The sequence below is a fragment of the Pungitius pungitius genome, chromosome 3 (assembly GCF_949316345.1).
Source record: "Pungitius pungitius chromosome 3, fPunPun2.1, whole genome shotgun sequence".
NCBI classification, from domain to species: Eukaryota; Metazoa; Chordata; class Actinopteri; order Perciformes; family Gasterosteidae; genus Pungitius; species Pungitius pungitius.
Genome location: NC_084902.1, coordinates 9,637,456 through 9,661,502, shown reverse-complemented (window position 1 = coordinate 9,661,502; position 24,047 = coordinate 9,637,456). Strand labels below are relative to the sequence as shown.

Below are 24,047 nucleotides of genomic sequence, written 5' to 3'. Positions count from 1 at the left end.
AGGACGAACCCCCATTACTACGGCTCCGCCGTCGGTTCGAGCCGTTCACGCCGCCCGACGCGTCACTTCGACCTCCAGCCATTCAACGGAGTGGATATGGAGCCGCAGACGCACCGCTACACCCGCAACAATTCATTAACCCCAACTACTAAATATTCCACTACCTCCCCGGTCGCGTAGGTGCTAGTGCGCATGCCCCCAGCACCGTACGGACTTCGCATTTGTAGTTTTTCGGTACCTGAGTTAATCACAGTTTTGAGGGCCAAGAGAAAACGTTAAGACTACAAGTTCCAGACAATGGAAGCTTTGTTTGGGCGCAACGGAGCTATTCGGCTAGTTAGTCTGGACGGGCTTTGAATTTTGAGTAGTTGAGCTGCAATCGGAAGTTGTCTTGGCTGGAGATTCGTTTCAAAATAAGCGTCGAGGGGGTGTACTATCTGTGGGGTTACACCTTCATGTGTACAGTCTCTGGGTGACGCTCGTATTTCTGGTTGTAGGAGTGTTGCCGTGGTCATAAATGCCACTGGTTTAATGTTTTATACGCGGTCATAAAAGAGAACGGATCGTGGTTGAGCATGCACACTTTGTTCAGATGTCAAAAGACGTGTGCGCAGTAGACGTGTGTGCGTGCCTGCGTGTGTGTGCGTGCAGTCGAGCGTGTATGCAGAATGGAGAGGTGATGATGCCTCGGCGTGTCGTCTCCCTTTCATGGAGACCCTTCCCCTTGTTGCTGCTGTATTCCCCCAGCCCTCAGGAAATGACACGTCGAGAATCAGCGTGATGGATCTGTCGTGAAAGAGCAGCAGAGCATGGCTGCACTGCACATATTCTGTGCAAGGTTTACTCTGGTTTGCCTTCCTTCTGGAACTGATGGAATAATAATTTGGTGTGTGTGTGTGGGGGGGGGGGGGGTCTGAGAATTATGCTCTAACACCCTGGTTATCCCATTGCTTAGCGTCATCTTCGGATTCAGTTCGGAAATGTGACGTTAATGTTGAATAATAATGAAAAGATTATCTGTATTATAAATCCAATTTCCTCTGATCAAAGGCAATGCAGCAGATTGCAGACGTGTGGTAAAAGCTCATAGTTTACAGGAAGAAACTTCCATAATGTTTACTTGAAATGATTAACTATATATATATATATATATATATGAGAAAAATCTAAGCAGACTCTTGCTTTCATCACCTGTGCACTTATCAGTTTTAGATGACAATCATAAGGGTTTTTTGTCAGCAATGATCCTTGGATCACTGTGTGCTCTCTTGTGAGACTTTAGAGTTTGAATAGGTCTATGTCTTACTCCTCCTGACCTTCACTGTTGTATCCCACTTACTTTATACGCTCCTTTGTTCCCACCGTACTTTGTAGCCCACTCACTACCTGTCTGGCAAAGTGAAATATTTCATAAATTTATAGTTGAAGAAGAAACTGCAGTACACCTGTACTTACGTGTGATTTATTACACTAGTGTGGTGGCAGCAGCAGCAGCAACATGTCCCTGCAAGCAGCTTGTTGATGGATGTATAGAAAACAGGATCCTCTGACTTCCAAGAAATGAGGCAAAACTGCAGAAAGTGTCAGGAAGATTCATTGAAGCTATAATCTTCAAATGCAATTATTCTTTTGGATGTTAAACTCCTGAAATTCACGTAATACAATTAGGTGTGATGTTGCTATTATTACTTTGTAATACACCTTTTTTTTGCATGTCGTGGTCAATGCCGAGGCAAAGAGCCAATAATAACGTTGCCCTTGAAATGACAAACGATCATTGTAATGGAAGGACTTGTATTTAACTTTAGCAACTAACCAGCTGAGTATAAAGTCCTCCTTCCTCCCTGTGTATTGTTAGCAGAGCTTCACCCTGCTTTGTTTACTTAGCTCGGTTGACTGTGCTTGCTTTTAGTGCATGTCAGTGCTTGTTGGTGCATGTGAGCTACTGGTTAGCGGTTGGATCCCCTAGCGCCTCCAGTACATGGCAATGTGTCCTTGCGCAAGGCACTTAACCCCAAATTGCCCCCCGGATGCTTAGTTAGTCATTGGTGGTAGCCTGCCATTAGGGTTTTGATGGGTGTGAATGAAAAGTCTAGTTCTAAAGCGCGTTGAGTGGTCGGAAGACTGAATGATAAAATCTAAGGTATTTACAAAACACAATATTTAAGAAGTTTGGGTTTTTGGAAGGGAAGACAATGAAGTCAAACTTCCCCTTTTCAATAAATCTTTTAATGAATATGATTCATACCTTTATATTTAATTTGTGTCCAGAGTATGTTTTGCTACCAATGCTACACGTTTTTTGTCCATAACATCCGTATACGCATGTTGGTTTTGGTATTTATAATATCCCATTATCAATGCTAATCCACGCTAATGTCATAGCATGGGAGTCAGCTGGCTCCACTGAGCACCAAATAGCATTTTCTCACAGTCTGTGATATTGAGGAATATCTCATATTTTGTACTACTTAGATCAGTGTTTCATTGCAAACAGCTGCGGAAACAAATAAGTCTGTCTTCAAACAGAGCTGAGTGTGGGCCACCTGAGATATTCCGCCAGTAATCATGAAGTTGAATCACTATGCCGTATCTTTGGAGAGGTGACTCATGATTTGTTGATTTTAGTTGTGCCACCAGCTCTGGTTGAAGTTCACTGTTCCTCACATTGGCCGCCCTCTCGCTGTCTGTGACTTGAAAACAAAAAGCCTTTTGCCAGGTGTCTATTTAATCCTCAGAGGCATCTTAGTTAAATAACGGTTAAAAGAAAAGAACAAATTGTGTGTTTTCACAGTATGCGGAAGAACACACACAGACATACAGAGGGAAACAACAGCCATCACAATCATGAACCAGCTAAAGCTAAATATTTCAAGTTACTGATCTGAAGCGGATCAGATGACATTGTTTTTAACTTAGGCTTATAGATTTCAGCCATTGAGGTTTATTACAAACAGCTCTCACCCTGCCAATGGTTTATACTCTCTGTCTTTTAAACCACCGTGACACATAGGCAGCTCATCCCATGTCAGCAGTTAATCTGAGTGGCTCACCAGCACGTGTCATCACACCTGGCATCACAGCCACAGGACACCGATTGACTGTGGTGAAAGTGTGTGGACAATTTATTTTAAAGATTTAAAAAAATTAAGCCATCCACACAATACTTAGGGGTATGTTTTCAATTTGATGTATTTAGGAGACTAAATGAAAATGAAATGTTACATAGCACTACCATATTTCCAAAGCAAACAAAATGTCATCCAGTGGAAAGAGACTGAGAGACAGCGCCTCAGAAACAGTAGAGAGAAAAGAGTGCACTGTGTGGGAGTGAAAATGAAATTGGATTTGATAATTATGTCATGTAGTGTAGGTTTGTGTAATTATGAGGTTTAGATGTTACCAATATAGTGCTGCAGAGGTGGAGTCTGTGTGAACAGGAACAGCCTCAAAAACATGGAAAATGTCTCTGCGAACCTGAATGTGCAACAGGTGCATCAACAGGGACCGAACAAGAGGAATATGATTTTAAAGCACTCTTTTTAAATGGCTTGGCTATTGTTTGACATTTCAGTCCAAACATTCCTCAGGTCTATGAACAGGTATTGGATATCTCCCCCATCTATGTATACCATAGTATACATAGATGGTGTGTAAATATTATTTACCCATCATCTCTATGCCATATATATATATATTATAAAGTTGCAAACAACCTTGTGCACACTGTCTAACTTGAAAATATAGATGTATTCCACTTCCAGTGCTAGACCTTCATCAGGCGAAAACGAGAAGCCATCTTTAATAGGGAGTGGCTGCAAGTCTGCAACAGGTCACACATCACATTCCCCACGTGCAACGAGAAGGCGTCGATACCAACATTGATTTACCCTGGGACAATCAATTACCTATATGGAGCTAGACATTAAAACGACCAGTATAGTAACAATCCTACCTGTGTTCCATAATGAGTAATGTTACATTATATGGGTTGATTCCTATAAAATGAAGGACTAAACCCCCCAAAGCTGAAATTCCTTTTCTAAAAGATGATTCTATCAAGTTTAAAGTTTTAAGTCAACATAAATTAAATTACCTGCAGTAACTGAGACAGTGTGCAGGAGTTTTTTACACTCCTATTTATGGGATACTACTCCAACAGCAGTCTATGGTCACTGGAACAAAGCCCAGTAGCCCTGCACCATACATGTATTGGTCAGAGCGCAGGTGTTAAAGTTTAAGACGAAATATCATCAGACCACCAGCTGTAATGCAGAGAAACCCTCCGTCCCCTCCCTTTGATGCATGGGCCACTCCCGGGGCTTTTATCCATAAGTCAGCGAACACCACCGTGTCAACAGGTCAGAGATTTACACAGAGAGAAGCACACCAATGTTTCCTGAAATGAGTAAGTGCTTTATGTCCTGTGCAGCTATAAAGCATTTGCTAGGGAGGCAGTTGATCTATAAAACCTCTTTCTTTTTTTTTCTCACTCCTGCAGAGGTCAGATAGCCTCAAGGTGTTGTTTACCAATCTGTGTCTTCTTCTCAGGGAAGAGGATGAATCAGACAAATCATAGCTCCGTGAGTAAATGTCTTCAAATGCGCTTCATTCGCATATAGTGCATTTTCTATGTTTTACAGAGGGTAGATATAAGACCTAAGTAGGTGTCTCAGGCTACATCTTCTGTTCCTCTTTGCCCTGGGCATGTTTAACCAGAGTAAATATAGCCTGCTAGCTTTACCCAGAGGATAAACACAGATGTTGAGGAGGCCTTTCTTGCCACAGGTCGGTCTTGTGTCTTCTCCCTGGTCAGCGGAGGGAGAGGATGTGAGGGAATGTCTCACTGTACGTGGCGCGGTCATTGGACGTAGCACTAAGCTTTTGTCAGGGGTTTACTGGACGTCCCGACACAGTGCTGTACATAAAGACTGATTTATGCAGGCTCTCCAGTGGAGGTCATTCAGATTTACGAATGGCTGCTCACTTAACAAAGAGACTTCCACTGTCAGGTTATGAGTTAACACTTTAATCTTTGTTTATTGAAATAGAGCCGAAGGTAAAGATTTTCCCAGAAAACCAGACGTGACTGTTTGGGCTCTACCTCAGTTCTCACACCACGTCCAAGGCCACAAGGGGTACGAATCGCTGTGATAACTGGCTGCAGGCCAGCTTGGTCTGTGAGCAGTACTGAATGGGCCATCTGTGTAACATACATAGCTGTTATCTGTCATAGTGTGTCTCTCCAGCCTATGTTCTTCTTTCAAAGGGGGCTGATGTTAAATGGAGTTTCAGTGCTCTGCTGTGAGAGACGGTACATGATAGCAGCACAAATGATGCATTTGATCTCTAGGGAAAGGTCTCTGTTGTAGAGCGTTTGTGAAGGTATCGGAGACGCAGCCATTGAAATGAATTTCCATGCCGCTAAGAAGGGCAGCAGACTCCCTCCTCGATGAAATGTCTTTGTCGCCTTTTATTTCTTTGACTTCTTGTTTCTTGGGAGTTGAGCATGTCTGCTTCTTGATAGCAGAAAGCATGTTGTTACGCCTGCTTTATGTCGTCCCTAACTGAGGCTTCAAACACAGGGTGTGTGTGTTTGTATATGTGTGTGTGTGTATCCACACAGAGCTCTGTCACACATTAGCATAGCAGAAATGTTCTGGAAAGAGGATATCCTGCATGGCGGGATACAGAAACAGCTGATTCTGTCTCCATCTGCTTTTACTGGAGTGGGGAGGACTGAATTAACCTTGTGTTCCCCACGCACACTGGACCATCACACAATTGTCACTACATTGCTATTCACTCAAAAACTGATATTTTTATAGTGGATCATCACTTCAGTGATTGCTCTCAAGGAAAAGCCTCTGACGTGTGGGAGTTTTTTTCCTTTTCATCCATGGCTGTAACCTATATATAGTTGGAATTTTGACTTTTTCACAGACAAAATGATCACTATATTGTAATGAATATTGCCAAATGAAGTGATAAACCATTATCAATTGCTTCCGTAATTTTCATGTTTTACGTTGACCATGTGACCACATGTCCACACTAGGTCTACATCTAATTACTTTAATCTGATTATACATTGTCTATCTAAGTACCTCTACTAAAAGTGTGATAATTTCAGAGCCCAAGATAACATCCTAAAATGATTATTTTAGTCTTTGTATTTTTGTAAGTTATTGTTCTCGCACTAAATCGTACCGGGGAACATAACTGCACACATGCAGGAACTGTAGAGGAGGAAAGCCACTCACTGAAGTGAGGGAGGCATCAGAGAGCCATTTTAATTCATTTACTATGTGCTGATCAAAGATAAGCTTGTTTTTCAACGGCTATTTATTTTATCTTTGAATAAGGGAATGTTTGAAATCATTGATCAAGAATGTTAATGTGAATAAGAAAGTTTAAAAGCCCTTTTCAGACATGAAAGGCCTGAATCACTGTATCAACAAAGATTGTAATGACCCAGCCCACTGTATCTGAACAATGAGTCAATTCTTCATCGTCGGAGGTGTGTGTGCGCTCGTCCATGTGCGCGTGTTACCACATTTTAGTTCCCTTCTGTAGAAAAATAAAAGCATCTTTGTAGCCCCCTGACACCTCATGAGAAATTCCATCTGTGTTTTATTTGGAGGCGCTCGCTGTCCTCTCTGCTCCTTCTGGCTCTCTGTGCAGCAGGAAGTGAGTATACGTACTGAGGAGGATGCAAATGTGTGGTGGAGATGAGTGTTGCTATGAATCAGAGGAGAGTCATAGAAGGGAGAGAGAGAGAAAGAGAGCGGCTGTCCACTTTAGAGATCAGTTGCAGGGACAAATGACCCGTTCACAGGACATGAGTAAAAACATTCCTTCTCAGCTCAGAAAAATGTTTCAAACAATTTGTCTCTGGCATGCAGCTGAAATCCGTGATTTTAGTCTTTGCCTGTTCATTGTTGGGATAGCCGAGCATTGGCTCACGTCCAACTGTTGGAGGGAAAAAAAACGGTTGGAGAATGGGCGTAACACCAAACATCATTAGGAAACTGCTGGATGCATTTGCATGTTTCCCTCTTTGGATGTTGTGCTTTAAGCGACCTGGTCGTCTGTTTGAAACGGAAACAGCCAAGAGGGTGACTTTCAAAGATGTGTTTGCGTTTATTATCCTTTGTCTCATTGTAAAACATTTTCTGAAACAACATCCAAAATCAGTTTTCGATAATATTATCCCCACTTTAGTGTATGTGGGTGCAGCAAAGCATGCATGCAGCATTTCAGAGAGGCATACACACACACACACACACATACACACCCTGTCCCTCTGCCTCTTCACCGCTCTGATCTCGGGCTATGATTCTGACTGAGGAGCCATTGTTTTAATGCTAATTGAGTACAACTTGTTCATTCCAAGAATGCCTCTTGGCCCAGTTTTTATGACACTGTATCCGAATGTGCATTTCTTTCCTCTTCATTTCCAAATGAGATTGAATACTGGGATGGGGGCCATTTCCACACAAATGAATTTGGCCCGCTCTGCACATCGAGGGTATGATGCGCTAATGTGTTTGTCCTGTCGATGAGACCGGGCAATATGTCGAATCAGCTGTATGAGTGGGACACAAGGGGATTACAGGGAAACAGTGTGTACACAGCAGCTTCTTTCTGGTGTGCTGGGGGCTCAATAACTACAGATAAGGCATATACTGGTCAGAATCTTTGCTCCATCTTATACCAATCCTACAATGTTGCGTGCACCCAATACCATATGTTATAATAACTAATATTATTATTTGTCACACTAAGCAGTTGAGGCGAGATATCAAACTGAGGTGCTTTCAAAAAGTGTTTGTACTTTACACGTATCTTCTCCCATTTTTATTTTCTGTTTTAATGCTGAGTCTGAGCGAAAGTCTCTCCTGTGCTACTGTACGTGGGAACTTGAATGCCTTCCAGTGCTGTTTATTTAAGTGCTTGATTAAATTCTAATTAGCCCATCTGATGCAACCCTTTGAAACACTTGCATTGTAATTCTTCAGCTCTTTGACTCCACTTTGCCCAGATGCTTTCAGAACGTGCACTAATTGCACCGCTGTAAGTGGTGGGGGACTCTTGTTTATGGTAAATACCATTTTACTCCTTTCAAAAGCACCAGTTCTCAGGATAAAGTCCTTGCTCTCTTTGTTATGATGCATTTGTTGTCTTACGTAACGATTTCTCACTGGCCTTGTTGTGGAAGTGTGCTATTTAAATAAACCGGCCTTACCATGGTCCGGCCCAGCTGCCCGACTCACCTCACCTTTTTTTGTTGTTCAGTTAGCAAAATTGCTGGATAGAGTGGGTGGCGCTGAAATACTGCTGACACAGGACTTCCTGCACAAACCCGCCATTTTTAAATATTCAATAGTGACCACACACTGAAAAGAGGAGGATGCCATATGCATCCAAATATAGAGAAGGACCTGACCAGGCAACGCAAAAAGGGAGCCGGGTCCAGCTGAGTCGTACAATGAAGCCGGACTGTTCCTCGGTGCTTTGTTGCCCTGTTGAGCGTCCCACAGGAGGAGGCCAGGGAGGGAAGTGAAAGTAGTGTCTCTGCACACAACGGGGTGTTATCATCGTGGGAGAGGAGGAGGAGACGGACGAGCTGATAACGCAGAGGGAGAGACGGGATTTGGCAGGGGGTCCAGGGGGGGCCAGGAGCTCGCAGACGAGGAGAAGCTAAAAGGGAGGCCTGTTGCTACAAGAAAGCCGGCCCATGTGCTTCCATCTCCTCTTTCACCTCCTTAATTTGTCCTGTCGCTTCCTTCTTCCTTCTCCCCCATGACTGGGACTGCCGATCTCCGATTAGATCACCGTCTGGCTCAAGTGGGTGAAACGAGACTCGACCTGAGAAGATAACCAAAAAGGACAGTGAGAGTGAGACCAGAACAAAGTGGAAGGGAGTGATTCTTAAAAGTGTGTGAATGTGATACAACCCCCGAGTAAGTAACCCCTTCTCTGTTGTGTGTGTTAGGAGAGGCAGTGGAACGGATCTCCTCTCACTGGGATGAGAATGTTTGAGATGCAACACACGTAGATTTAGAAAAAGAGATGAGAGTGGACATTTTGTTTCTGTGCTGCAGCTACCAGGTGACATCATGCACGTGTCTGTTTTCTATGCGTTTATGTGTGTATACTGAAGGTCACACGGCTATCTTCCCACCCCTGGATGAAACTTGCTTGACCCACTTTGTCTTACCCGAAGGCGCTCACACAGCCACAACGTCTCCCCTCTCTCCGCCTCAGACATGCACTCAGGCAACCTTGTGAACTCCTGTCTCTGCCCTCAGCCCAAACACCTCAGCTCACACATGGCTGCATCCATTAAGCACATTTGTGACATAAAACGACTGCAGACGCCCTCCCCTCCCCCCTGCATCCCTCCTCATACTAGATGTGCATTTACCACGGTTGTCCCCAGAGGGCTTTGCTTTTCTACTGGTTCCCACGTCTGAATTTGACAGAAACGTTGGCGGCCCTGTGGGGAGCCTTCGGGCTGTGGAATGCACAGCGCATGAACAAATAATCAGCATTTTGGGAAATGCACTTATTCGCTTATTTGTTACGTGAGAAGATTGATAACATTCTTGTGTTAAATATAAACTTAACTCAAAGACTGGAGACCGCTGGTTTTCTCCATGGTTAAGGAAATCCTTCCACTATCAACCAGCAACTTGTGGTTTTACCTGATGTTTATGTGCCGCAATTCGGAAGTTAATCCACCTACATAAGGGGACATTGGATTTCTCATGCACAAGAAAGTTAATTTATGTATTTTCCAAACTCTGCCTTTTCAAACCTTCCTCTTCCCCCTTTACACCTTCTAACCCTTTTCTCTAAAACGTTTTTGTCATTAGTCAAGCTGTGTGCGCTTGGAAAACAACAAGGCCAGTGTAGCTGTGTGTGTGCGTGTGCGTGCGCACATGCATGGCTTTAGAACCACACCCTGGACTACCACACTTCAAAAACCAAACACAGAGAGGAGGAGTGCCGCCTTCTGGCGGGATTCAGCCTGCTTTGACAGCACTCGCCACTAGTTTGGGCCCGGGGCGGTGCACAGACCTCACGCTCATGCAGGCAACCTTGTGGGGGATACGCTTATTGTTGAGGCCGCTTGGAACAGACACACCTTCCTGCTCGGCTGTTATTACCGGCCAAATTCCACATCAGAGATGCTGCCGTCCGGTCAGATGCCAGGGATAGTTCTGAGATCTCTTTTGACGTGGCTACCCTCCCCCGTGTGATTGATGCTTCAACCTCAATCCCACAAGCGCGCGTGAATTATTGCCGCTATTGCGCCATTGGAATCATATGCAGGCTTTAAAGGTAGTCCAGGTTTACCTCTGTATTCTGAAGGGGAGGGAAGAGGAGCTTCAGCCACATCCTGCGCTCATAATGGGGCGTTCATATTGGCTAGTTAAGACACACACACACACACACACGCACACACATGCACACACAGTGTACTGCGAGTTAAAAGGAGCCACACCTTTTTGCCAGTAATCCTCTTTCAGTCGAGACAAACCCTGGTTTAGAATATCTTCTGAATAGGCTCCGTTCACCACCTGCCTCTCATTTCTTTGAAGTTTATCTGCGTGAGTTAAAGCAGCCGAGTTGGGTTCGAATGGTGGGATAAAAAGGACCAAATGGAATCAATGTGAGATAAATAATAAGTATAGAGTGAGATATCCAACTAGCAATTCCTCGAGTGATCTATTTTAGACATATCAGTATTTTGGCAGAAGCAGTGGTATTTCATTCATACTGTGTAAGACGAGTTTCTTCAGCGACCCACTGGTGCAAAGTGGAGATGGATTAAAACCCTTTTACTTTTGAAAGTGCCTGTTACTCACAGATGGGCAGGTGGGGATAAATTGTTCTCTTACATTTTTTTGTGCCGAGCGCTTGGAGCCCCTCATAAACGTCAGAATCCTCTTTAATGTACAAGTATGTCAAACAAGAAGAGGGAAGGTACCATAGAGCGTCGGACTAAGGCCTCCGTCTGTGGCGCCCGGTTTCTGCGTTTTGTGTGCCTGAATTTCAGCAAATATACAGCACTTGATATTTACTCCTGGTGCTATTTGCTTCCCCCCCCCCCCCCGGCTCTCCGGCCTCATTCTTTGTTTATCTTTTCCTCACGGGTTTGTACAGCACTTTGTTGCGGCCCTTGTGTCTCAGTTCGGTCTCAACGGAGCGACTGTACTGCTCTCTGTTTGCTCTCGCTAGTCAAAGTCCCGCAGGCAAACAGTGTCTGGTCTCTTTGGGCTCTGGCAGCGAGCTGCAGCGGAGCTCCACTTCTACAGTTTCACCATGCACTCATGTTACCCCATTGTCTGGATAGGGATGTGGTGTGAGAAATAGGGGGGGGGGGGGGTGCGCAGGCTTGTGTTGACTAGGGACCCTGCAAGACTCAAAATGCATATTTTTGTGAGAGGACACCGCATGAACACAGATCCATAAAAAGTTGAAGCTTGCTCTACACACAGCAAGGATCGGCCCTCACAAGGAGACCCTGGGGAATGGAGGGGAGGGGGGGGGGGGGTAGGAGAGCACACACTACTGTAGGTGTGAGAGGAAGAGCTGCAGACCCTTGTAAAAAAAAAAAAAAAAAAGACATCCCTCCCGGGTCATTCGAATGCAGGGTTGCGTCCAGAAGAAGTTGCATGTGCACTTCTTTTTGTCTCCGTATTTCCATTCGAATCCATTCGACGGGACTTGAAATTGCTCCCCTCAGCTGCTGTTGGCAGACGGATTGAAGGAGCGGGAGGGGAGGGGAGGCCGCAGCGATTACGAGACTCGGGGTGTGCTTTAACCCACTTAGCACACCATCTCAGGGTCTCCTGCCAAAACGGTGAGCTTAGAGCTTTTAATCCTCTTCCCAGAGTGAGCTGATAGTTTGTTGCTTGTGGCTGCTCTCTTGTCCCACGGCCTAGAAATATTCTATATGTGTGTGAGAGTTTGTTCTATCCTCCTTTCACAGTTTATGATATATTTATACCACCATGACATTTGTTTTGTCCTATAAGTGGATGCAGATGGGTGTGGATCTGTGCATCTGGAAGTGTGTGTGTGTTTTGTCGGGCAGTCCCTTGGTCATAAAGTGAAGTAGCCCTGTTGTGGTTTGAAGTGGGGTCCTCCAGCGCTCGCAGCCAGCCAGCCAGCCAGGCGGGTTTGTTTACCCACTCCCCCCTCCCCAGACCCCTCTCCCCCTCTTTCAGACCAGTTTGTGCTGGCCTGGCCTCTGGACTACAGTCCTGTTTCAGTCGGTTTTCTCCCAGTTCACATGCAGCATCACATGCCTGTTCTCAACCCCCCCCCCCGACCCCCACCCACCCCATTGCGGTGGGCTCCCGCTCCAAATGAAACGGGCTCATAACGCCACGTTCCTTGCATTCTTCATGTGCACGGCCTCTCCCTCCCTATTTCCAAATGCAACGGACGGGTTGCGCTGAGAAATGCAGACCACAACATTAGTGAAGCCAAAGGCTTTTAGTGTGGCTGAATTTTCTCGAGTTGTGGATCGGTTTCTTTGCCCGTGTTGCACAACACAGCGGGTCTCCACTCGACGTTCGGACAAGTCGCCCTCTTTTGTCCAAGTGGAAGGGCGGAGATGGAGGAGGAATAGGAGGAAGGGAAGCGGAAACAAGCGAAGGCTGATTCAGTATTTGGGGGGGGGGGGGGGGGGCGCATTGTTGGAGCAGCAGCAGCGGCGGCCCTGTCACTGTAGGTTTACGTCAGCCTCCCCCCCCCCCCCCCCTTACCAGAGTCGAGTCATGGTAGAATCAGGGTCGGCCACGCTCCCTCGGTAGCTGCACCCGGTCCTTATTTTTATACCTCTCTCCCCTCTGCATCCCCTCTCATATCTGTAATTTGACGATCTTCCGTCTCATCATTCAGGCTCACTCTCGTGATATCCCTTTTCATCTCATGCCTTCACTCTGGCTGCTTTCCCTAACCTTCCCCGGCTAGGGGAAGAGGAGAGGGTGAGATTTATAATTAACAAAGGCTGATTCTACCACTGAAAGAGAGAGCTGTCTAAGAGTCTGTGTGGAGGGGGGGAGAGTGGGCACAGGGTCTGGTGCCGAACAAATTGGGCTTTTTATGCAGTGTATCAAATAGTTGCTTAAGAAGCACACTGATAAGACACAATGAGGGATGTGATCTAAAAGGGTCTCTGTTTGGGTTTTTGTAAGGCCAAGCGGCTTAACCGTGGCAGAACTCCGCTTAACAAGCCAGCGACAGTCCGTTGGCACGTAGTGCAACGCTGCATAAAAGCTGTGATGAAATCGGGCAGCCATGAAGACTTATTACCATCTCATTAAGGAATCGTTGTCCCCTCAAGACAACATTATCTCTGCTGAAGTGAGCGGTAGTGCTCTGTGCTGTTGTAGGGTCAAACAACATCATGCATCTGTTTCCAAAGGTCAGTGTCATGATTTGGGAAGGGGAGAACAAACTCTGAACCGTCTGGGATCCAAGTGAAACAAAGGCTCCTCCTTTGTGCTCACATAGACATCTGATTCCTGCCTCCTGATGGCAAAGATATGCCACAGATTGTGGACAGGTACCGGTGATCCTACTGCTACCTAAAGACGTGTATCAGTGTAACATATAAATAGTTCAACAATTTGGAAAATGCATTTTTTGCACATAGTTAGATTAAAAAACAGAACCACCCTTCTTGTATACAAAAATGATGATGATGATGCTCAACCCAGCAGCTTAGTACGGCACAAAAAGTCTGTTTTACTTAACATATTATATAGGTAAGAAGTTGTGGTAGTTTTAGTAGACTATAAAGCCCCTCTGAGGCAAATTTGTGATTTCGGGCTATACCACATTAAATGAATTTAATTGAATGGATATTTCCCTGCATGCCAAAGTATTCAACGTTTCCACATGAAGGACAAAGACCTGTGTCAAGAATACTGTGATTTGGTCCACTTCTCCCCAAAGAATACAAAAATGACAGCATGGCCAGCTTTGCAGGGTACAGATCCACAGACTTTTTATTAAGCGGCGTCAGTTTGTGTCGACAAAGCATAAATCTGCCGAGTCGTCGGTCCCGGATTTGAAGGCTGTGTGAACAAACAAAAATAGTTGGCGGCGTTTCTTATTTGACAGCGACGCCGAGTTTTTACCCAGAGGTCTCGGCTCCGGCGCTAACCCTCCTCCGGGGGCCACAGAGTGCGTGCGGCACCTGTTCCCCATGCTCTCCAGGTCCGTGTTTATAAAAAGCATCAGCGAAAAACCACAGCACTGAGTTGTTAGTGGGTGGCTGCAGCAGAGGCATCGTTAGATGCTCCAGTGTACTGCATTTGTGAGTGTGTGTGTGTGTGTCACGTTAGCTCGTTACGTTTGCATTGTGAGCAGCTTTTTCGCCACATGCCTTCAACAAACAGCTTGGACGCAGGCCACCCAGCTAGAACTGGACGCTGTGTTGTTTATCTATCTCTGACTCTCTTTCTCTCTCTCTCTCTTCCTCTCTCTCTTTGCTACCTTGCTCCATCCATCTGACCGGGGGGGAAAGAGGGAGAAAATGAACAGTAATGCACAGGTGGTGCAGCCAAGGTGACACAAAAAGCAATGTGAGAAAAGACATTTGAAATAAAGGAGGATGCAAAGGAGCCTTGGCAGAACAACCAGCGGTACTCATGAGATGAAAGGTGTGGTTGTAGGGTACAAGTGTGTGTGTGTTTCTGCAACACATGTGGCACGTAAAGAGACCGGCTTGTCTCATTAAGCAGACCTCCCAGCCAAGTAGACGTACAGTCTACAGGAAGTCGTAGTGCTGTAGGAGCAACAGTCGGGCTCTGGTCCTAGTATCTTTTTTGAAATTGTTTTACCCACAAATTTGCCGTTTGAAAGATATTCAAGTTTTTAATCAGCACTCAGCCCTGTTTCTGTCAGCAGGTTATGTGTGTGTCCTTGTTGGTGGAGCTGTGCACTGACTCGATGGCTTGGAATGCTCAAGTCCTCCTTGCTGTTCCTTGCATGCTGCCATGATGAAGTCGTATTTCCTGTTTTGCCAGAAGCTCTTGCAACCGGCGGCTTTGTTTTGGGGGTTGTGGGTTTGGGCTGTTCCAACGTGTTTGAATTAAACTGTTCCACAAAAGCGACACGCATGGTGACACATGGATTGAAACTTATATAAATAAGTTGGTTGCTTTCTTTTTGGCAGTGAGAAGACCTTTGTTAAGTGTTTTACGGTCTGTGTTAGGATCGGTTACTCTCTCGTAGTCATCATGTAGTCATTGCATGTCAGAAAAGAGCCACACAGACATACCTTTGATAGATATTCAGCATGGCTTCACTGAGGAGTAAGATGGAAGGAGAATCAATTGCACTTTCTGTGGTCTCTGTGTGCTCCACAGCTGTGCCTCAATGTGTATTTATATCTTAGTGCACATTTGTTTATTTATTCTCAGAGCATTAAAGATATAAAGTTGTTTTTTTAGATTGAGATGGCCAACACATGTTCTATACAACATTATTGTTAGATCAGTTGTGTTTCCTAATCAATTGTTTTTGTATAAAGCCCAAAATCTCAAAGTTTTCTTCTTGCGCAAAGCATCTGTCTGAGAAATTCAGTGAGAGGTTTAAAAGTCGCCAGAGTGTTAACACATAACGGATCATATTTTCGGGGTTCCCCGTGCATTCCTCCTCCTCCTCCTCCTCGTATTTTCCATGTTTCCGGTCTGTAGATCCTGTTAAGCATTTCCAAACCTCTGAAGGGCCAGAAATGTCTCAGCAACCCGACCACAGAAGAGTCTAGAGGAGTGAAGTGACTCAGGGTAACACGTGTTTTTGGTAATTATTGGTTATTGGAGAAGGATTTGTAATTTATTTTGATCTTGTACTTCGCCGATACAATAGTTTGGATGTAAAGAGTTTGTTGCTTATCATTCATACACTGACATGGCAATAACACAGCTGCTTTTCTCATGATGAGAGTCTTTGTGGTTTTAGCGAAAACGTTTAAAAAGTGGATTTTGAACCTAATACACAGACTTTACTAGGCTCCTCTAGTATTTGGCTTCATGCTGGAGAAGAGCGGGGTAAAGGGAGTAGTAGCTGGGTTTTTAATTTCCTCCAGCAGCTCTGAGCCTGCTTTGTCTAGATTCCCTGTGGTGGATTGAAAGGGTTTGGGTCGGGATCACCTCAGAACTGGGTGGTGGTGGTGGGGGCCATCAGCCTGAAAGTAGACTCAGAGAGGTTGGCTGAGGACATGAGAGTGACATCCAAAATGTTCACAATGTATTACCTCGCCTTACAGCCGTTTTATATACCTCCTCTATGCTATCCCCCTCATATCAGCTTTGTGGTCATTATTTAAACCATAAAATTGAGTTTTGTTGGTGAGATCAAGTTATTTGCTTTCTTTTCCACTAACATTTACACTTCACACTGTTCTGCTTTGTACATGAATTACCCAATCCCAGTCAATATCTATAACAGGACTAACATTGCTCCTATATGCAGAATGCAGAAGCAATGATATAGAAGTGATTAAATGTCCAGCACTCCTAAGTGTCATTCTACAAGATGGAAAAGATTAGAAGGTAAAATATGGAGTGATTTGTTTTGGGATCAGTGTCCAAAGACTTGTTGTCCTGCAAGAAAGTGAACGTGTCATGCAGAGCCAATGTGAATCTTCTTTAAAAAAAAAAAAAACTTTTACTGTATGTACTGAGACAAGGCGACTGACTACATGTGCTATCACATCCCATTACAACATTCCTGAAAAGGGGGTGGAGTTGAGTGTACACTTTGTACCAGAGCGTGTTTGAAGGAATATGAAGCCTTTGACTGTGTATCTAGTTCAATAGTCCCTTCATTTAGAAGGTTTCACTAATTAAATGTGAGCCTATAAATCAGATTCCTCTCTTTATCGTCTAACATTTTATGAAGGATAAATTGGACGGAATAATCACCTAATTTGGCACGAGTTCACGCTACCCCTTGCTGTGAGATTATTTTCACTTTACGCTATTACAGCCACCAAATGCCTTTCCCACACTAACCAACGACCATCGTACAGTAAATAATAGACGGGGGAAGTCCCAACGGAGCCCACCGTTTAACAGACATCAGAGGAACTGGCGAGCACAATTATGTCTATCTCTGACCGCTATCTCTCTCTCTCTCTCTTTCTCTCTCTCTCTCTTTCTCTCTCTCTCTCTCTGTGCTAGCTGAGCTTATCTAGGCCACAAAGCTACACAAGTGCTGGGTGGAGGGAGGCAGCTGCAGTCGCTGGTCCAAAGCTCAAAATCGGGCAAAAGGCTCAACCCCAATAACGCTGTTGCTACTATCTTGATTTTCAGGTGCGACGACATTCGCTTCCCAGGCGCAAACTCTGACCCCCGGAGTTCGCCCGCGTGCGTCATTCGCTATAAAGAGAGAGCGTGTCGCTGGAGGCAAAATGATGTGCGGTCCGGTTTGTCTCCTCTGGGAGCTCGCGAGGTCTTCACATAATGAGCCTCTAACCGCCTCTTCTGTCAATGGCACCATTCAGCAAGAGAAATCAAACCGCAACAGGCCTGACGAAAGAAAGAGAGGGTTTGTGTCAGAGGCCCTCTTTGTTTAGCTGCTCTGTAACCCCGCCGCACACACACACACACACACACAAACACGCACAGACACACCCATTGACCCTCTTTTGCTATTGTGGGTGCTTCGTGCCGAGTAGGTTTCATAAAATAGGACATTGTCGTTTCTTATTAATCAGTCGTTTGTCGCCCCGTAACCACCGCAGCGCCGCTAGTCCTCAATTAATAAGAGAACTTCAGAGATCAATACAAACGGTTTACCCTTCACTGTATTTTGTATGACGCCATTGACTACAGTAAGTCTGTAGTTTCCTGGGGAATTCTTGAATGTTACCAGATCCTGTTCTTAGCCTTAAATACCCCTTCTGGCTCCTTTCTGTGTTCGTACTGATTAAATAATCTGTTTTTACCGGGGTGCGTGTAGGAATGCGCTTTTAGGATTTTTTTTTTTGATTGAGGCTTACCCTACGCTTCACCCCCCCCGATCCGGTCACTGGAAGTAGTGAGATGGACTTATAAGTCTGCAGCGTACCGGGGTGCCGTCGAATGAGAGACTACATCTGTTTGCATGGGTAGACCACAGCGGCACAGTATTTCCACAGAGGAAGGAGTGAACTTCAATGATCCCGAGCTGTTAACCCAGACCTCCCTTTGAAGGAGGGAGTTTCCTCATTGGGATCCCGATAATCATTATACAAAACATTTTTTATTGCCCAGCTGTGACCAAGACTCTCAATAGATATTGTAGCCGATGAGACGAGCTCTTCTGTGCCATATATAGTGTTTCTATCAAAGTAAAGCTTCCGGAGGAAAGCGCTGACTCCCACCCAGCTGTTTGCCACATCGTCTCTTCTCCCCACTGGAGGCCTTCTATTCCTGAAGCCTCATCATCATTTATCCTCATTAGTCTGTCACTGCTCTGATTCCGTTACAGGAAGAACCTTGAAAATATCCAGCCGCACCGGCTCACACACACACACACACACACACACACACACATGTTGACACAATTCTGCCCCCGCTTCCTCTGTGAAGGCGTATTGTAGAAAACTACCTAAGAATACACCCCCACACAAACTTTCTGTGTCCTTTTTTGAGTTTTTATAAATTTGTTTGAACAAAATAAGCTGAGTTATTCTAATCGGCCCTACAATGAATAGGGCGTAAAGGAATACATCAACATTTTTAATGGTTGCTTTTTTGCTTTGCAGAGAGTTAAATAAGTCAATTGACACCCTACCCGCATTTCTCTATTGAGGTTTAGAACCAAACTCCAAATATACATTGAAGAATCCTGATAAAGTGGCTGGAAAACCACCATGTGGGAGACCTAAAGTCCAAGAAAAGATGAACAATTATGCAAAATATAACAGCTTCCAACGTGTGTCTGCCAGTCCACTGTGTCCACTAAATAATCATGATCTAAGCCTCTGATGCTCTGGTCACCAGTGTCTGTGTGCATGTGTGTGTGTGTGTGTATTTATGGGGTTTGTGTGAGTATGGTAATAGACCAATGATTACTAAACCCTGAACCACAATCGGACCGCTGTTGACGGTAACTGAACTGCTGTTAGTGGAATCTAATCCCAACGTGAGGCTTTGACATAAAGTGTAGATATTTCTGATGAGCCGGTCCAGTTCCGTGTCTTCAGAAGCAGGAGGAAGAAATTGCCGATCTGTTGTTGCCCCACCAGCCAGTTATCTGACTGCACCTGCTCCGCCGAGCCGCGCCGAGTACGAAGGGGTAGCTCCGGCTAATCACCGCTGTGCTCGACAGATTGAAGATGACAGATGTATTTACTGTAGTTGATTGCACTCACGATCCGCCTACAGAGCTGTCAGCTTCTTGACGAGGGAGCAAACACAAACCCAACATAATTCCCAATTATAAAAGCATGTGTCATTGATACCAAGCCCTGACTGGCTCGCTTCCCCAGCTGTCTCTTGACAAAGCACAATCATTTATTCATATAGTTCTGTCGGCCATGATTAGCATGAATTAGCTGTTATTAGAACATTATGCTGAAACTGCAAACACAATAATTAAATATACTTTTATTTTTGTGTAGTATATTGAATGCTAAGTATAAGTAGTATATTTTGGCATTGATGCAACTTTTTTTATTATTAACACTATTGGTGCAATTTTAGATTATGAAAATATTTGCCTATAGCTTACTTGGCCAGAATACCACATGCTGTAGTTGGATGGATTTCATTTGTGTTGCGTATTGTTTTGAACCACAATAGTGAAACCGCTACAAGCTACATTTTAACTGCACAGTAATTGAACCATCTAAGAAAAGATTATTTACATACATTTCTCAAACATACGATTCAGGAGTAAAAATCACACAAAAAGGAATCTCAAGACCCATATAAGATAAGGGCTATACCATAATATCGTTAATGCGTAGTAAACAAGCAGCCGTGTGTGTGTGTGTGTGAGTGCGTGCGTGTGTGTGTATGCCAGTGTGCTTTCTTTGATGCTCCGTGTGCATGTCCTCGGGTTAATCGGCATGGAGCAGCAGTAGCCCGCTGTTTGCCCCAGAGACGTCTCTGGGAGCTTCAACAGCTGTGACGGTGTAAGTCACCCCGAGGACCTGTCGTTACTGCTGTGTACACACACACACACACACACACTATCGCCTCACAACAATGGGGAGATAGGCCAGAGCCAGGAGTGACTTCCTTATTATCTCTTTTGCATTTTTTTTTCCATTGTGAGCAGTCGGTGAAGTATATTATCATTATTTATTTATATTAGCTGTTGCTGGATGGTTTCAAATTGTAAGGATGGTTATTGATCAGAGCACATTATCAGCTGTTTTAACATTTGAGACCCAGGTACAACAGTACTTTCCTGCATTTCATGTCTCCTTCTCGGCCGTGTATTTCTTGTATAGGAATGTTGCCGAATCTGTGATTTGATTTCAATAGAGAGATTGACTGCTCCTGAGTTTGACGTGCACCTCACTGCACAGGAATGCGTCTGGCGGTTTGTAAGACGCTCAGATAAATCCAGCCCGCCCCCCTGCAGTCGCATCAGGTAGCTTACAAAATCTAGATGGTAATCGTCAGTCACCTGACGCCATCTGATACGCTTGAGGAGCCCGGAGGATGGCTGTGTGTTGAGAAAACATTGCAGTGGAAACGAACCAGACAATGCTGGGCCCCGCCAGGGAGTCCTTCTTATTTAGAGGAGCGGTCTCAAGGCTTCCAGGCCTGAAGTAACTAAAGTTTACCCTCTAAACTCTCTCTGCTAATCCTCCAGACTTATTCTGTCACCAGGTTCAAGCTTTGCAGATGTAATCGTAAAGCCTTTCCTGCCAGCTGACTGGAGCTGGCCACATGTCCGGTGCATTCGCCACACAGAGCGTCTCAGACCACCCTCTATAGAATATATGCGAGGAATTTGCTCCGTCAGATTATGCCATGGAAACAAAAAACAAGTAACAGATGCAGGAGGTCTGCCGATGAGGGCACATTTCACAGCCCCAAGCTCTTTCTCGTCTTTCAAGAGTTGAGAGCTCATTTTGACCTGCTTTGATGTGCAGAGAGAGAAGGGGAAGCGGTCGGAAACCACAGAGAGACGAGGAGCGGATCGGCGCACCGTTGGTTGCCCACCACAGACGAGAAGGTGGAGAGCTTAGAGCAGGTGTAGTGGGAGAGCTTTGCTGCAGTCTGCTGCAGCGACACACATCCGAGTGACCAGCTGACGTGGATTACTGGGTCTTATTATTTGCCGCTGCGCTCTTCAGGTTGCGTGTCCTGATTGCCCCGCGGCCCAACGCCTACACCATACGTCTTTATCGCTGGTGCACCTTCTCGTTCCTATGGCAACCAGTGGTACCAGCATGGCGATCAAACAGTTCCCTTTTCCAAGTGGTTTTTGGTGAAAGGAGCTCTGTGTATTGCATATGACTTCATCACTGTATTTTCCTTTACTGTTGCCCAGATTTAGAGCCCACAGCCAGTGGACTTTACTTTAAAAATGTAGAAATGTCCCTTCTAAGAACACTGTAGTTTTTGTTTGTGTTAAGGAAGCGGCAATTAGAATATTTTTAGCAGGGTGCAGTCTTCGCGTTCTTAATCAATGATTTTTGAAGAAACCAACGGCTAAATATTTATGGTTTTAGGAGTAGATTATTAAAGCCTATTTTAAGTGGTAGCTGCAAGAGAATGATATTGTACGGCTTTATTTGTATCCGATTCTGCAAATTACGCAAGCTTACTTTGCAAGTTAATGCTAGAACATCGAAATAGACCACCCATTCAATATTTGGAATAAATCTTTGCTCATATCGATCAGCTGCTGATTGATCAGAAGAACTCCCAGCTAGATTGTATTTTTAGCGATCACATGGATACGAGCACAGGGCCTGGTTTCACTTTGGTGTTCCGCTGGCTTTCCATCATGCAACACTCACTCATCCTGATTTCCCTGATTCAGCTTCCTGTAGGAGGTCGAAACCTCCAGCAGGAAGCTTTTCAGCAGGACAGAGTCCCCTGTGAGGAAGCAAAGCAAGCGCCCTTTATTCTCAACACACCAATGTCTCTCTCTCTCTCTCTCTCGTTCTGTTTCAATTTGAATAAGATGCGATGGCTAGAAACACGGCGGATGACAGAGAGGCGTGTAGAGGAGCAGAGATGTGAAAGGGATCAAAGTGTGTCGGTCCCCACCTCCCAGTGTTAGAGTGTGAATGGGGCTGCCCACCCCTCTCTGCAGGGGGTCCCTCCCTCTCCTGCAGCATGTGCACTCCGGACTACAGCATGATGGGCAAAGACTGCTCAAACATAGACTCAATAATCAGGGAACACTGAGGTGACTGCTTGTCATAATGAGATTCATATAAACAAAGTTAAAGGGGAAAACAACTTTTTGTATCATTGGAAATGGTGACATTTGTCTTAATAATTCTTCATTTAATCCACGGGCAGGATAGTGCCCCAAAATAAAAAGGATCGTTGGCAAATGTTAAGTGTGTTCAGTCTTTTAAATGTGAATATCTAAACCAAGGGCCTTAATTGACCACTATTTCCTATATTGGTTAATAAAAAATGCAACTCAAAATAAAAAAATACTGTTAACAATAATATTAATATTAAATAGAAACATTCACATTACTGCCTGGTAACAATTAATTAATTAATAGTAGGTAATTTATCTACCAACTAAGCAATTAATCAGCTACTTATTGAAGTGGTCATTTAAAAATGCATTCTATAATCTGCTATTTTTACGTTTTACGAAATAGTATTAGTAACATTAAAAATATTCTTATGTGTGTCAACAGGAAAACTCAGTTTTCAGTTGAAAGTGTACTCGGTCTCTTGCATGATGTCAGCTCGGATCAACATCAGCCCCTTGGGGGTTTTTGTAGGATAACTAGTAACAGATGAAGGCTGGCTGTATGGATATCATAGCTCGCATTAATCTAATACCCACTCTACAATGCTCTTTTCCACCGTGTAGGAACTTCAGTAGGAGGCTGAACTCTGGACGAGTTCTTTCTGACACAGCGAATACTCCTTCATATTCATGCGTCACTGTTGTGACAGTAATCCCATCTGAATCACAACCAGGGTGCTGACGGCGCATGCACCGACTCTTTTAATCCATATCGGTGGTGGCTCCACTTCCACTGTAATGATGCTCAGGACACCAGGGACGTTTCAGCATCTCTAACATACGACTTGATTTGCTGAATGTAGTTATTCACGTTGAAATTGTAGTCTTACTGTTGTAAAAACATGCTGTAATGTACACAGACACTGCGAGGAATGAGCCAACTTTGCTTTGGCTGTGTGACAAACATTCTGTCCGGCAGGACTTCAAGACTAAATATTCAGCAGACCTTCCCCACAGTCACACAAATCGACTTTCCACCTGACAGGCTTGGACGGCTGGTCTGAGGTCAGCTGTGCTCAACGTGAAGGTCAAGTGGGGTTTAGATGTGTGCTGTTTGCCGAGCCCACAGAGGTCATTTGTCTTCACTCTGGTTTTCAGGTTTTCATGGTTCCTCCATCAAAACTCCTTCCGTCTCATTGTGTCATCGGACCCGGTGGAGTTCACCAGCTGTTCAGATCCTCCAACGTACACATGTTTTGGTTGAAAGAGTTTTAAGGGACAGGTACTTCAGGAATAGCAGCAATGGCGCAGAACATTTTCATCTGATTGTGTGTCACAGAGGTGATGATTCAACAATGTGGCAGTTCAGGGTGTGTGTGTGTGTCTGTGTGTGTGTGTGTGTGACCAGCTATGTACTGTAGCATGTGTACATTTACTCCTGCTGTTGTTGAGCTTCTGACCACGTTGCCAGATTACTTTTTGGTCAACTAGTTATTTGTGTTTCTGGCTAGCTTTCGTGCAAATGATTGCAGGAAATATAAATAATAAACTATTAATGCCAAAAAATATGCACCAAAACAACCATGCTGATTATTTCAGTTAAAGCCCACACACTGCTTTTA

At 44.7% G+C, this 24,047-nt stretch overlaps 1 protein-coding gene across 4 annotated transcripts in view; it reads left to right on the top strand.

Annotated features, from left to right (window-relative positions):
* The window catches only part of sipa1l3 (signal-induced proliferation-associated 1 like 3), a 53,789-nt gene that overhangs the window by 330 nt on the left and 29,412 nt on the right, over window positions 1–24,047 (top strand). The gene's annotated exons all lie outside the window — the stretch shown is intronic.